Source organism: Columba livia, unplaced genomic scaffold (genome assembly GCF_036013475.1).
Source record: "Columba livia isolate bColLiv1 breed racing homer unplaced genomic scaffold, bColLiv1.pat.W.v2 Scaffold_745, whole genome shotgun sequence".
Classification (NCBI taxonomy): domain Eukaryota; kingdom Metazoa; phylum Chordata; class Aves; order Columbiformes; family Columbidae; genus Columba; species Columba livia.
Window position 1 is genome coordinate 21,194 of NW_027043782.1, and position 14,144 is coordinate 35,337.

Sequence of the window (14,144 nt, forward strand, 5' to 3'; positions counted from 1 at the left end):
AGCGGGGAAGGTCGTCCTCTTTGAGCAAGGCAGGGAAACACGTGGAGCAGGGAAGGAGGACGGGGACATCTGCTGCAACAGCACAAACAGCCCCATCGAGCCTGGTGATTAGTGGGGGGACGCATGTCCCAGCGAGATTGCAGTCACATCCAAACCATCCAGACACAACCTAAAACCAACAAAACACCATGTAAATCTAACCAAAGCACCTAAAGCACCCTCAACAACCAATCTAAACCACCCCAACCTGAAGGAACCCACCTTCAAAACATGCAACGTAAATAACACTGCCTAAAACAACCTACCAAAAAGGAAATAAACCAACCTAAACCAAACAACCTGAACCAACCTCAACAGAAACCCTTCAAACAACTTAAACAGTGTAAACCAAACCTGCCGAAACCAACCTACCTGAAAACACAGACACCCACCAACCCACCTAAACTGCCTACTGAAAACAAACAACCTAAAATAACCAACCAGCCGACCATGTCTCAACTTAAAGTCATCTGAACAAACCTAAACCAATCTACTGAAAACGGCCTCAACGAAAACAGCTTCACATACGCCACCTACAACAACCAACGGAAGACACCTTCAACCAAAAATCACCTACATCAAGCAACATGAACCCACCAGCCTTCGACAACCAGCCTCTCACAATCACCCTCAAAGAACCTGCCTCAAACCAACCTCAAACGACCGCAACAAGCTGAACCAAGCTCGTAAAACCAGAAACCTCAACCAAATTAACGCAACCAGTGCTAAAGAAGCACCAGAAAACAGCACCAACCAAAGAACCCAGCAAAACCAAGAAAAATAAACCTCCGAAGCTAAACAACACACATCAGCGGTAAGAAAATCACATCACACAGCCTAAACCAACCCACCTAAACTAACCAACCGAAACCAAGCTCAACCATCAAACCTGAAACAAGCAATCTAAGACCCCCTACCTCAACCAAACTTAACAAACCTTAACCTAAAACAACCGGCCTTCAGTGACCTACCAACACACAACCTACCAACAACGTCATACGGTGTCAAACAACCAGGCTCAAAAAGCCTACCAAAACCAACTCGTATTAGCTGACCTAAACCAACCAAATGAAACCAACTTAGCAAAACCCAACAAAACCAAAACAACAATGGAAACAACATCAACAACAAAAACAGAACACCAAACAAGGTAGAAAGAAACAAGCAAAACCCAAACAAGTTACAGACCAAGAAGGCAGATGTAGGAAGCAGCACGCAGAGATGTTGCATGGGGACCCAGTGCTTTGGAGCAGCCACTGGTGTCCTGTCAGGAACAGGAAGGATTCGCAGCTGCCACTCGGCACCTCTCCCTGCGGGCAACACCAGCGCCTGGCAGGGACCAGAGCGCTTCTCGTGCACCCTGCCCAAAAAGCACAGCAGCCAAACAAGGTGTGCAAGGCAAAACATCTGCTCGCCATCGCTACATGTGATGCTTTGGAAAAGATCCCACAGTACCACATACCTCTTCTTTGGTGCATGGTCAGTCCCGCGCCTCATTCTCAAGGTCCTCCCTCTTCAGGAACCTGGCAAAGCTTGGCCTCCATTCCTGCTGCTGCTCTCTGCAGCTCTGGGACTTGCCTTTGCCAGCCCGCAAGGGCTGTTTGTTCGAGCTAAACTGAAGAATGCATCAGCCTGCTCCTGGCTACACGTGGGCTTGTGTTAAGGATTGTGAGCATTGGCTCTGAAAAAGAGTGAGAAACGGAAATGACATGGAATAACAGAACATGAAAAAACATAAAATGAAGTAAATTAACATAAATAAAATAAAATAAAATAAAATAAAATAAAATAAAATAAAATAAAATAAAAAAAACAACAAAAACACTTGTATCTGTTGCGTTTTGTGTCCTGGAAAGTGGTTTTGAGGGAAGAGTGAAGGAAGGGAGAGGGAAAGGGGACGGGCAGGGGGGAAGGGAAGAGAAGGCAGAAGAGAAAAGAAAGCCCTGACAGAGCCCTGAGAGCTCCGTACCCGAAATTGTGTGGGTTTGACTGAAAGTGAATTCATTTCCTTCATGGAGTGAGAAACCTTTCTTTTTCACAGCTCGCACAGTCATTATTTGGAATTAGTTTGAAAACACGAGATAACACCCCAGCACAGAGCTAATGTTTTTAATTGCGCCGGTCTGAGAGCCAAGGGCATTCTGACTGCTCTGCCCACAGATGTGACGTATCGGGGAAGGGGGACAGAGATGGGACAGAGCTGGACTGACATCCAGGCTGATCGAGAAGAGTATTTCATCCCATTAGCGTCACGGTCATTATTTAAGGAGGGAGGGGATCTCTCTCACTCTCTCAGGCGTGCAGTGTAATCTTGATAAACTGGCCACATGGGTCAAGAAAGCCACCTGGCAACCAAACAGACCCATTGCACTCTTCCGCTCAGCACATCAAGACTTGCCCTCTAAGTCTCGGCAATTCCTTGAATATCACCAATAATCAACCCAGGTTTCAAACAGCAACATGGCATGACAAAATAATACATACTTCTCTTTAAGTCCGCTCCTTCTTTTAATCTTTGCCTAGACCTTCAGGAAATGTCAAACCAAACTAACTACCCAGCAGTTCAACACGCAACCCACGCAAAATAAAGGCGACCCACGAGGAACCCCGTTACAAGTATCAGTCGTGCAACTGCTACTCTGTGGCACGGCTGCCCTGAACCGATCACCCCTAGAGATGAAGCCCGAGGGAGACACCACTCAGCCGGCAAATATTCCAAAAACACGTTTTGCTCACAGATCTTACAGCAAGTTTTCCCTCGGCAAACAAAAGATTAAACAGCAGCAACAAGCAGAAATAATACTCACAAGTCTGTGACTCACAAGAGGGCTGTTGCAAGAAGGATTTCTGGAAACGCTTGACCATCCATAGAAGTGGCTTGGAGCCACAAAAGCCCTGTCTCTTCAAACACGTTTTGCATTCTTCACACTACAGCACTAAAGAAAGATCAGAATCCCTCAGCATAGTACAATTCTGCAATACAGCGACCGGGTTGGTCGTGCTGCTAAGACACCTTGTCCAAAGATCTGCAGCTCTTGCTCTTTGCTGAAGACAAAAGGCCGATGAGTCGGTTCCAGCAGAGGCAAACCAAATCTAAGCACTGACAGGGCTGCAGAGCAAAATGGCCCCGCAATGGGGCCTCGTGGCCCCGGGGGCCGCCATGCCGGCCACCGCAGCGGCCGTTGGGGACGCCACGAGCCTCTGTGATGGCAGTTGGAGCACAGCTGTGCCAGCTGCGCCATCGCTCCGAGAGAAGAGGCCGCAGACGACAGCGCCGGATCGACGCGAAGAAGAGAGAGGAGGCTCAGGGACCCCCTGGGATGGCTCCGCCGCCCAAACGGCGGCTGCCTGGCGGGAGCAGCAGCACCGCCCACAGGCAGGAGGAGCCCATGGAGATTGACCCACCCCGGGAAGAGGCGGAGCCCATGGAGGTGGATCCGCCTCGGCAGGAGGAGGAGGCGATGGAGGTGGATCCGCCTCAGGCAGGGCTGCTGGGGCCCAGCACCAGCATGGCCGGACCGCCTCCGGCGCCGCAGTGCCCTAAGCGCCGCAGGACGGCCGGGGGCTCTCCCAGAGCCCCCAAACAGGCGCCTGGCCGCAAGCGGCGCCGCCCCCGCAGCCGCCACTAGCCACCTCCGGGGGATGGGCCGGACCAGCAGCCGCTCTGGAGCCACAGGTGAGCCCGGCTTCCCAGCCCGCACCCCCGGCCCTCATGCCGGGGCATCTCCTCTGCCCTGGGGCCTGGGGAAGAGGCGAGGAGGGTCGCTGCCATCTTCTGCTCGGCAGCCCCAGAGCACCGGGAGGAGTCCTCAGGAGCCACCACACAGCGGGGGACAGCGCCACAGACGCCAGGACACCCGAGGACAGCGCTGGAGCTTGCCTTCAAGGCAAAAGGTTTTCACATTGCACAAATCATTCAGACTTTTCCTTTCCTTCTCCCTGTATGCAGACTATAGAGTTAATAGAAATATGTAGATATAGAAAATAAAAGCTAGGTGGATGTGTGTGTGCACAGAAGCCCGCTGGAGACCGCCAGAGACCGTCGGGGACAGAAGGACACCGTGGGATCTGCACCTTGCCTTATAAAAGGAGAAGTGTGGAGACTTGGAGACAAAACCTGACGAGGTATGCTTGTTATTCAGAGCCTGGTCTTTCGGAACCCTTCTCTTACTCCTCTGATTGGGTGAGATGCAAGGGTCTCCTTTACTTGTGTGTTCTCTGCTCCTCCTCTCCCCCCCCTCTTGCTGTTTTCCTCCATCATCTCTGTTGTGTCTTCTTGTTGCATTCACTAACTCTCATCTCTGGCATTTTGGTTTTTTTCCCAGGTTTGGTCAGGAATTCTTGACAGGACTACCGGAAGGAGATTTTGAAGGTCAGAGGCATTTGGGCACTCTCGGCAGTCCGGGAGATGGCTCCGGCTCAAGGTAGGACAGGGTAGGATAGGCTAGGGCTTGGGCAGGTCCTGGGGGGCGTGAGCAGCCTGTGCATGGGACGAGGAGCCAGGTCTGGCTCACATGCTCAGGGAACAGCCGATCGCCAGCACTGGGGTCAGGAAGGAATTTTTTCCCCCGGGGCAGATTGGCACTGGTCCCCGGGGGTTTTTTGCCTTCCTCTGCAGCACTGAGCATGACCACTTTGCAGAGCTCCTCTGGGCCCTTTTGGCTCGGTTCCTGCCTGCTGCTCAAGCACCAGGAAGATGGCCTCTCGTGCCCCGCAGCTGGGGGGAGGAAGGCTTTTTTTTCCCCCCGAGGTGGGACAGCAAGCGTCTCCGGGGGTTTTTTGCTTTCCTCTGCAGCGCTGAGCACGGCCCCTTGCCACGGCTTCTTTGGGCCATTTGGGCTGGGCGCCTGCTGCTCCACGAGGTGGCCCTAAACTTAGCTAGAATAGCCTATCCAAAGCAGCATAGAACTAATCGCCTAAACCAACCTTAAAGAAGTGCAAGGAACTAACCCGCCTTCAAGAAGCTAAAATAAACTGAAACTAAACACTTGTATCCCTTGTGTTTTGTGTCGTTGAAAGTGTTTTGGAGTCGGGAAGTGGGGGGGAGTAAGGGAGAGGCGGGTGGAGGTTGGGGAGGGGGGAGAGAGGCGGGAGGGGGGAGAGAGGCGGGAGGGGGGAGAGAGGCGGGAGGGGGGAGAGAGGCGGGAGGGGGGAGAGAGGCGGGAGGGGGGAGAGAGGCGGGAGGGGGGAGAGAGGCGGGAGAGGGGAGACGGGGAGGGGGGAGAGAGGCGGGAGGGGGGAGAGAGGCGGGAGAGGGGAGACGGGGAGGGGGGAGAGAGGCGGGAGAGGGGAGACGGGGAGGGGGGAGAGAGGCGGGAGGGGAGAGAGGCGGGAGAGGGGAGACGGGGAGGGGGGGAGAGAGGCGGGAGAGGGGAGACGGGGAGGGGGGAGAGAGGCGGGAGAGGGGAGACGGGGAGGGGGGAGAGAGGCGGGAGAGGGGAGACGGGGAGGGGGGAGAGAGGCGGGAGGGGGGAGAGAGGCGGGAGGGGGGAGAGAGGCGGGAGGGGGGAGAGCGGCGGGAGGGGGGAGGGGGGAGAGGCGGGAGGGGGGGGAGAGGCGGGAGGGGGGAGAGAGGCGGGAGGGGGGAGAGAGGCGGGAGGGGGGAGACGGGGAGAGAGGCGGGAGGGGGGAGGGGGGACACGGGGAGAGGGGAGAGAGGCGGGAGGGGGGAGACGGGGAGAGGGGAGAGAGGCGGGAGGGGGGAGACGGGGAGGGGGGAGACGGGGAGGGGGGAGACGGGGAGGGGGGAGACGGGGAGGGGGGAGAGAGGCGGGAGGGGGGAGACGGGGAGAGAGGCGGGAGAGGGGAGACGGGGAGGGGGGAGAGAGGCGGGAGGGGGGAGACGGGGAGAGGGGAGAGAGGCGGGAGGGGGGAGACGGGGAGGGGGGAGAGAGGCGGGAGAGGGGAGACGGGGAGGGGGGAGAGAGGCGGGAGGGGAGAGAGGCGGGAGAGGGGAGACGGGGAGGGGGGAGAGAGGCGGGAGAGGGGAGACGGGGAGGGGGGAGAGAGGCGGGAGGGGGGAGACGGGGAGGGGGGAGAGAGGCGGGAGGGGGGAGACGGGGAGGGAGGGTGGACGGGGGGTGAGGGAGGTGGGAGATGGGAGGGGGGAGAAGGGCATGGCTGCCCTGAACCGATCACCCCCTAGAGATGAAGTCCAAGGGAGACACCACTCAGCTGGCAAATATTCCAAAAGCACGTTTTGCTCACAGATCTTACAGCAAGTTTTCCCTCAGCAAACAAAAGATTAAACAGCAACAACAAGCAGAAATAATACTCACAAGTCTCAACCATCTTCTACGGCATTTTTCCGTACCGTCCGACACCGCCGGACCCGGCGGACACACCCGCTGCCCCCGCTCCAGCTGCCCGCCAAGCGGCGGCGCCGGCCGCGCACCCACGCGTGCCCACAAGCGGCCTCGCCCTCCCCGCCCGCCCGCCGGGCACAAGACGGACCCCAGCGCAGCCCCGCCCGGGCACCGGGAGAGCCGCCTCCCGCAAAGACCGACCCAGCAGCCCCGACGAGCGGATGGCGGAGCCGTCGCTCCTCGGCCCCGCCCCGTGTTCCCGTAAACGCGGGAACGAGCGGGAGTCGCGCGGTTTGGCTGCTCCCGAGAGAGAGTTGGACGAGAAACTCTTCCCGCCCCCTGTCCCTTCTTCTCCAGCCGGGCAGCCTCCTGGAGCTGCCGCCGCTACAACCGCTGCCGACAGCCCGGTGGCCCCGATGTGCCACCCCGCCCTTCCATCGGGCTTTTTCTTGTGCGTGGGCTGGCCGGTGGAGACTTTTCCGTGCTGTGTGTCACAGCTACTTGATGTGCTGATTTTTTTCCCACCCTATTTTCTCATTAATTCACAAGAAGGTTGTTGCAAGAACACCCGTTTCCGGAAACGCTTGAACATCCCTAGAATTGGCTTGGAGCCAAAAAAGCACTGTCTCTTCAAACACGTTTTGCATTCTTCACACTACAGCACTAAAGAAAATCGGTGTTTCCACTTCCACGGCCATTGCACGTCCTGTGGCGGGTCAGAGTCCAGAAGCACCGAGCCTTCATAAGCTCTGTCCTCTGCCTCGGAGGGTGACGCTCCCTCCAGAAATGCCCCCGCCTCTCAGAGGAGGGACAGACAGCTGCTGCTGTCCCGGGGCTGCAGGCTGGGCTCTCAAACGAGCCGAGTTCCCAGGTCACTCCCAACAACTCGGCTTTCGGCTCCCGGAGTGAAATGCAACCTTTGCAAGCACCTGATGCCGCTGCCCTGCCGGGCTGGGCACAGGAGCCCTTCGCCGTGACCAGGGCAGGGAGATGCAACGCTGGGCTTGACTCGCTGCGGAGCTGCAGGGCTGCTGTGCCATCCGGCAGCAGAGGGGGATGAAGTGCCAGCTGGGGCAGTGACAGGGACTGTGCCAGTCAGCGCAGGCAGGTGACAGGAACAACCGCGAAGCCACTAGTGAAATGCAAAGAGTACAGCACGGGAAAGAGCACTGGATCAGCACCCGGTGGATTGTCCCTTCGTTTTCTGTTGACCATCAGTGTTCTTTATTGAATTTTGATTTCTTTTTACTGATGTACGGTTGGTCATTTTCATACGTTTGGGGATTTTTTTGGATATTCGTTTGCCTTTCTTTTACAAGGGGAAAATGGTGTGCGACAAATTTTGATTCATACATGGTACAGGACGAACACTGGTTTTGCCAGTGCCTAACCAGACTCTCTTGAATGGAGCTGGGGACTCGACACAAGGCTTCATGCAAATTTGGAAGCAGAGGGACCAGGGGATGTGTCTCCAGCAATACTACAGGGTGTTTCAAAAAACATGGTCCCAATTTCACACGCAGAGTGATTTCCAATTGGGTCCATCTTTCCGAAACATCCTGTGCTTGGGGAGAGTTGTGGAAACAAACGTGAGATGGGTCCTGTGTCACCTCTGTTCCTGCTCCTCGTCCCATAGTGCCGTGGCGGGATTCCTCCTCTGAAGGTGGTTCTTTTGAAGTAAATAAAACGTCTGTTGGAAGGAATTGTGGGAATTCAAAGACACGGTTCTTACACCTTTGGACAAATGTTTGCGTTAAAAACGGAGGCAAATTTTCTCTCCTTCTCTCCTATATACGTGTATGCAGACTGTATAGTTTATAAAGACATGTAAAAATAGAAAATTAAATCGATAAATGTGTGCACACAGAAGCCCACACGAGACCACCGGAGACCGCAGGAGACCGTCGGAGACCGAAGGACACCGCTAGAAACCACAGGACACCATTGGCTCTGTGTCTTGGTTTAAAAAGGAAAAAGGTTTTCACATTTCAGCAAATAATGAAGACTTGGGTTTTCTCCCTCCTTTCTCCCGATACGTGTGTCTATAGACAATAGAGTTTAGAAAAATATGTACATATAGACAATAACAGCTATAAATGCAGGCACACAGAAGCCCGCTGGAGACCGCCGGAGATTGCAGGAGACCGTGGGAGACTGAAGAAGGCCGCTGGAAACCACAGGACGCCACTGGAGAACGTCGGAGACCAAAGGACACCGTGGGACCTGCACCTTGCCTGAAAAAAGGAAGAGTTTCTTAACATTTTACAAATACTTCAGCCTTTTCCTTTCTCTCTCCCTCTGTAAATACTAGAAATGCAGTACGGGAGGAAGGGAGAAAAAGTCGTCTTTTGAACTTACAATCATTATGATGCGATCTGCTACAATAACAGATTTTGACATTAAAACAAACATGCTCCTAGGAAAACATGCTCCTCTAGTAAGAAAACAGGAAAGATTTGTATCAGTTCTAGTGTAACATTGTATCTGCTGAGACTGTGGCTTCCCTAGATGTCAGCTGGGGAACAGAGAGGCTGCAGGAGAGTTTGTTGACAGAAAGTGGGAAACGTGGATTTTTTTTTCCCAGTTAACTTTTCCTTTCCTTTCCTCTTCTTCCCACCCCTGTTTAGGCTCACGACCTTCCAAAAGCTGTTGCGGCAGATCACACACAGGTCCCTGCCGTTTGCTCGAACTCTGTAACACCATCAGGCAGATACGTTATCGGGATATTGTCTTGCGTGCTGCTGGGCCAAGAAGTGACACGAACGCCGTGTAAACACGGGCGGTGATGGCTCCTGGTCAGCAGTCACAGGCTGGCCTCAGTAATTGCTGTGAGACTAATCCCACACAGGAGCAACAGTATATGCTTCTGCCTTGTCAGCTTCATGAACAGGGCAAGTGGAGGGGAAAAATGCTCTTCTGTTAACTTCAAGTCATCACCTATGCTATCTGCAACAATAACAGATTTTAACATTAAAAAGAATTTCCTCATTATGCATCTGTTAGTAAAACTGAGAAGAATTGTATCAGATCTAGTGTACGATTGTATCTGCCGAGACCGTGGCTTCAGTACAAGTAAGCTGGGAATCTAGAAGCTGCAGGAAAATTTGTTGACAAAAAACTGGGAAACTTTGATTTTTTTTTTTTCCCCCGTTAACGCTTTTCCCCCTCTTCCTCTTTTTCCATCCCTCTTCAGGCTCATAACCTTGCAAAGGCTATTGCAGCAGCTCACACATTTCTTCTGAAGCATCCAGATGCTGAAATGAGGCAGAGAAGTGTGGCCTACTGTCAGAGCAGACCTGAGGCCGAGCAGCAAATTAGAGACGTGGAGAGAGAAGCTTACGAGGTATGCTTTTTATTCAGAATCTGGGCTTTGGGAACCCTTCTATCACTCCTCGGATGGGGTGAGATTCAAGGATCTTGTTTGCTTACCTGTCCTCTGCTCCTCCTCTCCTTCCCCTCTTGCTGTTTTCCTCCGTCATCTCTGCTGTGTCTTCTTGTTGCATTCAGTCATCTCATCTCTGGCATTTTGTTTCTTCTTCCCAGGTTTGGTCAGGAATTCGTAACAGGGCTGCAGGAAGAAGTACTGGAAGTAAGGCTGGACTGGCAACAAATCCACACTGTGTTTTGGCAAAAGAGGGACACGGTTAGGTTGATTACTCCCCTGTCTTGTAGATGACAGGGACTGATTTGGGGCCAGCACCCCAAAGGCTTCCTCCCAAAGGTGCTGGGCGGAGTTGGGGTGGGCGGGGCTGCACACGCGTGGCTCTGTCACCCCCGTGTCACAATGCCAGCACCCGGCAATGCAGCGCTCACAATGCCCCGAGCAGGACCAAAAGGAGCAGCCGGGTCCCCTGTCCACTGCCAGAGCTGGCCCGGGGGCAGCCCCAACACATCCCACAGGAAGCACTTGAGGAGCTGGTGGAATCACAGGGCAGGGGCTGAGGAGGAAGAGCTTGCATGAGGCTGCTGGAGGTTCTCCACTGCAAGGTGATCTGCGGGCAGGGCCACCTTCCAAGCTCAGCTCATGGATGGAAATCCTTTTCAACTGGGTAGCGGTGGAGAGACCAAGGGAATTTCTTCTGTGCTTGCAACACCCACTGGTGTCCCACCAGGCACTTGGGCACTCTCGGAAGTCCGGGAGATGGCTCCGGCTCAAGGTAGGACAGGGTAGGATAGGCTAGGGCTTAGGCAGGTCCTGGGAGGTGTGAGCAGCCTGTGGGACGAGGAGCCAGGTCTGGCTCACATGCTCAGGGAAACAGCCGATCGCCAGCACTGGGGTCAGGAAGGAATTTTTTCCCCCGGGGCAGATTGGCACTGGTCCCCGGGGGTTTTTTGCCTTCCTCTGCAGCATTGAGCATGACCACTTTGCAGAGCTCCTCTGGGCCCTTTTGGCTCGGTTCCTGCCTGCTGCTCAAGCACCAGGAACATGGCCTCTCGTGCCCCGCAGCTGGGGGGAGGAAGGCTTTTTTTCCCCCCCAGGTGGGACAGCAAGCGTCCCCGGGGGTGTTTTCGCCTTCCTCTGCAGCGCTGAGCACGGCCCCTTGCCACGGCTTCTTTGGGCCTTTTGGGCTGGGCGCCTGCTGCTCCACCCGAGGTGGCCCTAAACTTAGCTAGAACAGCCTATCCAAAGCAGCATAGAACAACTCACCTAAACCAATCTTAAACAACCTAAACCAGTCTGCCTTAAAAAACTTCAATCAGCCACCAACAACCTAAGCAGAACCTTAAACAATCTACAACAAATTACCTAAACCAAACAAAAGAAACCAACCAAAACACCCTAAAACAAACCTACCCAAAACCAAATGATCTAAAAAATCCTACCTAAAACAATCTAAAACTACATAAACCGGCATTTCTCAGCCAACCTTAAGCGACCTGTAACCAAACAAGCACAAACCAAAACCAACCAATCTTAACCTAAAACAACCATTAAACAATCTCAAACAACTTCAAAACAATCTGATAAAGGATAAAACTACCTAAAACAACCCATCTAAACCAACCTCAAAAATAGGAAACCAAAAGACATCACCTGACCAAAATGACCTCAAGCAAACAACCCAAAGCCAAATAGAACCACTGAAACCATCCTACAATCGCCAAGCTCAAACCCAATCTAAATCAACTAAACTTCAACAACTAAGCTAAAACCCCCTAAAAAACCTCAACAACCAAACTCCAACCACCAGCCACCCTACCCCATGCAGTGTCTCACTTGGATGTGTCTGCAGTCTTGGAAGCTTGACTACCCCAGGTTCTCCTACAAATGGACCCTGAGCTTGTTTGGAGGTTCTCAAGCACAGCGCAGCTACCGTATCCCCTTGACCTAGCAATGGTTCGCCTCTAGCGGGGAAGGTCGTCCTCTTTGAGCAAGGCAGGGAAACACGTGGAGCAGGGAAGGAGGACGGGGACATCTGCTGCAACAGCACAAACAGCCCCATCGAGCCTGGTGATTAGTGGGGGGACGCATGTCCCAGCGAGATTGCAGTCACATCCAAACCATCCAGACACAACCTAAAACCAACAAAACACCATGTAAATCTAACCAAAGCACCTAAAGCACCCTCAACAACCAATCTAAACCACCCCAACCTGAAGGAACCCACCTTCAAAACATGCAACGTAAATAACACTGCCTAAAACAACCTACCAAAAAGGAAATAAACCAACCTAAACCAAACAACCTGAACCAACCTCAACAGAAACCCTTCAAACAACTTAAACAGTGTAAACCAAACCTGCCGAAACCAACCTACCTGAAAACACAGACACCCACCAACCCACCTAAACTGCCTACTGAAAACAAACAACCTAAAATAACCAACCAGCCGACCATGTCTCAACTTAAAGTCATCTGAACAAACCTAAACCAATCTACTGAAAACGGCCTCAACGAAAACAGCTTCACATACGCCACCTACAACAACCAACGGAAGACACCTTCAACCAAAAATCACCTACATCAAGCAACATGAACCCACCAGCCTTCGACAACCAGCCTCTCACAATCACCCTCAAAGAACCTGCCTCAAACCAACCTCAAACGACCGCAACAAGCTGAACCAAGCTCGTAAAACCAGAAACCTCAACCAAATTAACGCAACCAGTGCTAAAGAAGCACCAGAAAACAGCACCAACCAAAGAACCCAGCAAAACCAAGAAAAATAAACCTCCGAAGCTAAACAACACACATCAGCGGTAAGAAAATCACATCACACAGCTAAACCAACCCACCTAAACTAACCAACCGAAACCAAGCTCAACCATCAAACCTGAAACAAGCAATCTAAGACCGCCAACCTGAACCAAACTTAACAAACCTTAACCTAAAACAACCGGCCTTCAGTGACCTACCAACACACAACCTACCAACAACGTCATACGGTGTCAAACAACCAGGCTCAAAAAGCCTACCAAAACCAACTCGTATTAGCTGACCTAAACCAACCAAATGAAACCAACTTAGCAAAACCCAACAAACCAAAACAACAATGGAAACAACATCAACAACAAAAACAGAACACCAAACAAGGTAGAAAGAAACAAGCAAAACCCAAACAAGTTACAGACCAAGAAGGCAGATGTAGGAAGCAGCACGCAGAGATGTTGCATGGGGACCCAGTGCTTTGGAGCAGCCACTGGTGTCCTGTCAGGAACAGGAAGGATTCGCAGCTGCCACTCGGCACCTCTCCCTGCGGGCAACACCAGCGCCTGGCAGGGACCAGAGCGCTTCTCGTGCACCCTGCCCAAGAAGCACAGCAGCCAAACAAGGTGTGCAAGGCAAAACATCTGCTCGCCATCGCTACATGTGATGCTTTGGAAAAGATCCCACAGTACCACATACCTCTTCTTTGGTGCATGGTCAGTCCCGCGCCTCATTCTCAAGGTCCTCCCTCTTCAGGAACCTGGCAAAGCTTGGCCTCCATTCCTGCTGCTGCTCTCTGCAGCTCTGGGACTTGCCTTTGCCAGCCCGCAAGGGCTGTTTGTTCAAGCTAAACTGAAGAATGCATCAGCCTGCTCCTGGCTACACGTGGGCTTGTGTTAAGGATTGTGAGCATTGGCTCTGAAAAAGAGTGAGAAACGGAATGACATGGAATAACAGAACATGAAAAAACATAAAATGAAGTAAATTAACATAAATAAAATAAAATAAAATAAAATAAAATAAAATAAAATAAATAAAATAAAAAAAACAACAAAAACACTTGTATCTGTTGCGTTTTGTGTCCTGGAAAGTGGTTTTGAGGGAAGAGTGAAGGAAGGGAGAGGGAAAGGGGACGGGCAGGGGGGAAGGGAAGAGAAGGCAGAAGAGAAAAGAAAGCCCTGACAGAGCCCTGAGAGCTCCGTACCCGAAATTGTGTGGGTTTGACTGAAAGTGAATTCATTTCCTTCATGGAGTGAGAAACCTTTCTTTTTCACAGCTCGCACAGTCATTATTTGGAATTAGTTTGAAAACACGAGATAACACCCCAGCACAGAGCTAATGTTTTTAATTGCGCCGGTCTGAGAGCCAAGGGCATTCTGACTGCTCTGCCCACAGATGTGACGTATCGGGGAAGGGGGACAGAGATGGGACAGAGCTGGACTGACATCCAGGCTGATCGAGAAGAGTATTTCATCCCATTAGCGTCACGGTCATTATTTAAGGAGGGAGGGGATCTCTCTCACTCTCTCAGGCGTGCAGTGTAATCTTGATAAACTGGCCACATGGGTCAAGAAAGCCACCTGGCAACCAAACAGACCCATTGCACTCTTCCGCTCAGCACATCAAGACTTGCCCTCTAAGTCTCGGCAATT

General features: G+C 52.5%; 2 long non-coding RNA genes across 12 annotated transcripts in view; one reads left to right on the forward strand and one right to left on the reverse strand.

The window, feature by feature from the left end:
- LOC135578131 (uncharacterized) overlaps window positions 1–13,427 on the reverse strand; it is a 34,571-nt gene extending 21,144 nt beyond the window's left edge. For 7 of the 11 annotated variants that reach the window (XR_010469467.1, XR_010469460.1, XR_010469463.1 and 4 more), the window contains exons 1-2: window positions 2,847–2,975; window positions 1,502–1,720 (exon numbers count right to left, since the gene is read on the reverse strand). This is a non-coding gene — a long non-coding RNA (uncharacterized LOC135578131). Of the gene's footprint in view, window positions 1–1,501; window positions 1,721–2,846; window positions 2,976–6,317; window positions 9,913–13,191 lie in introns of those variants that run through there. The other 4 variants (XR_010469462.1, XR_010469465.1, XR_010469458.1 and 1 more) reach the window with 4 other exon arrangements.
- LOC135578128 (uncharacterized) lies at window positions 3,792–5,032 on the forward strand. The gene is made up of 3 exons (XR_010469454.1): window positions 3,792–3,933; window positions 4,055–4,164; window positions 4,365–5,032. It is a non-coding gene; the product is annotated as an uncharacterized LOC135578128 (long non-coding RNA).
- Window positions 13,428–14,144: the final 717 nt, after the last annotated feature.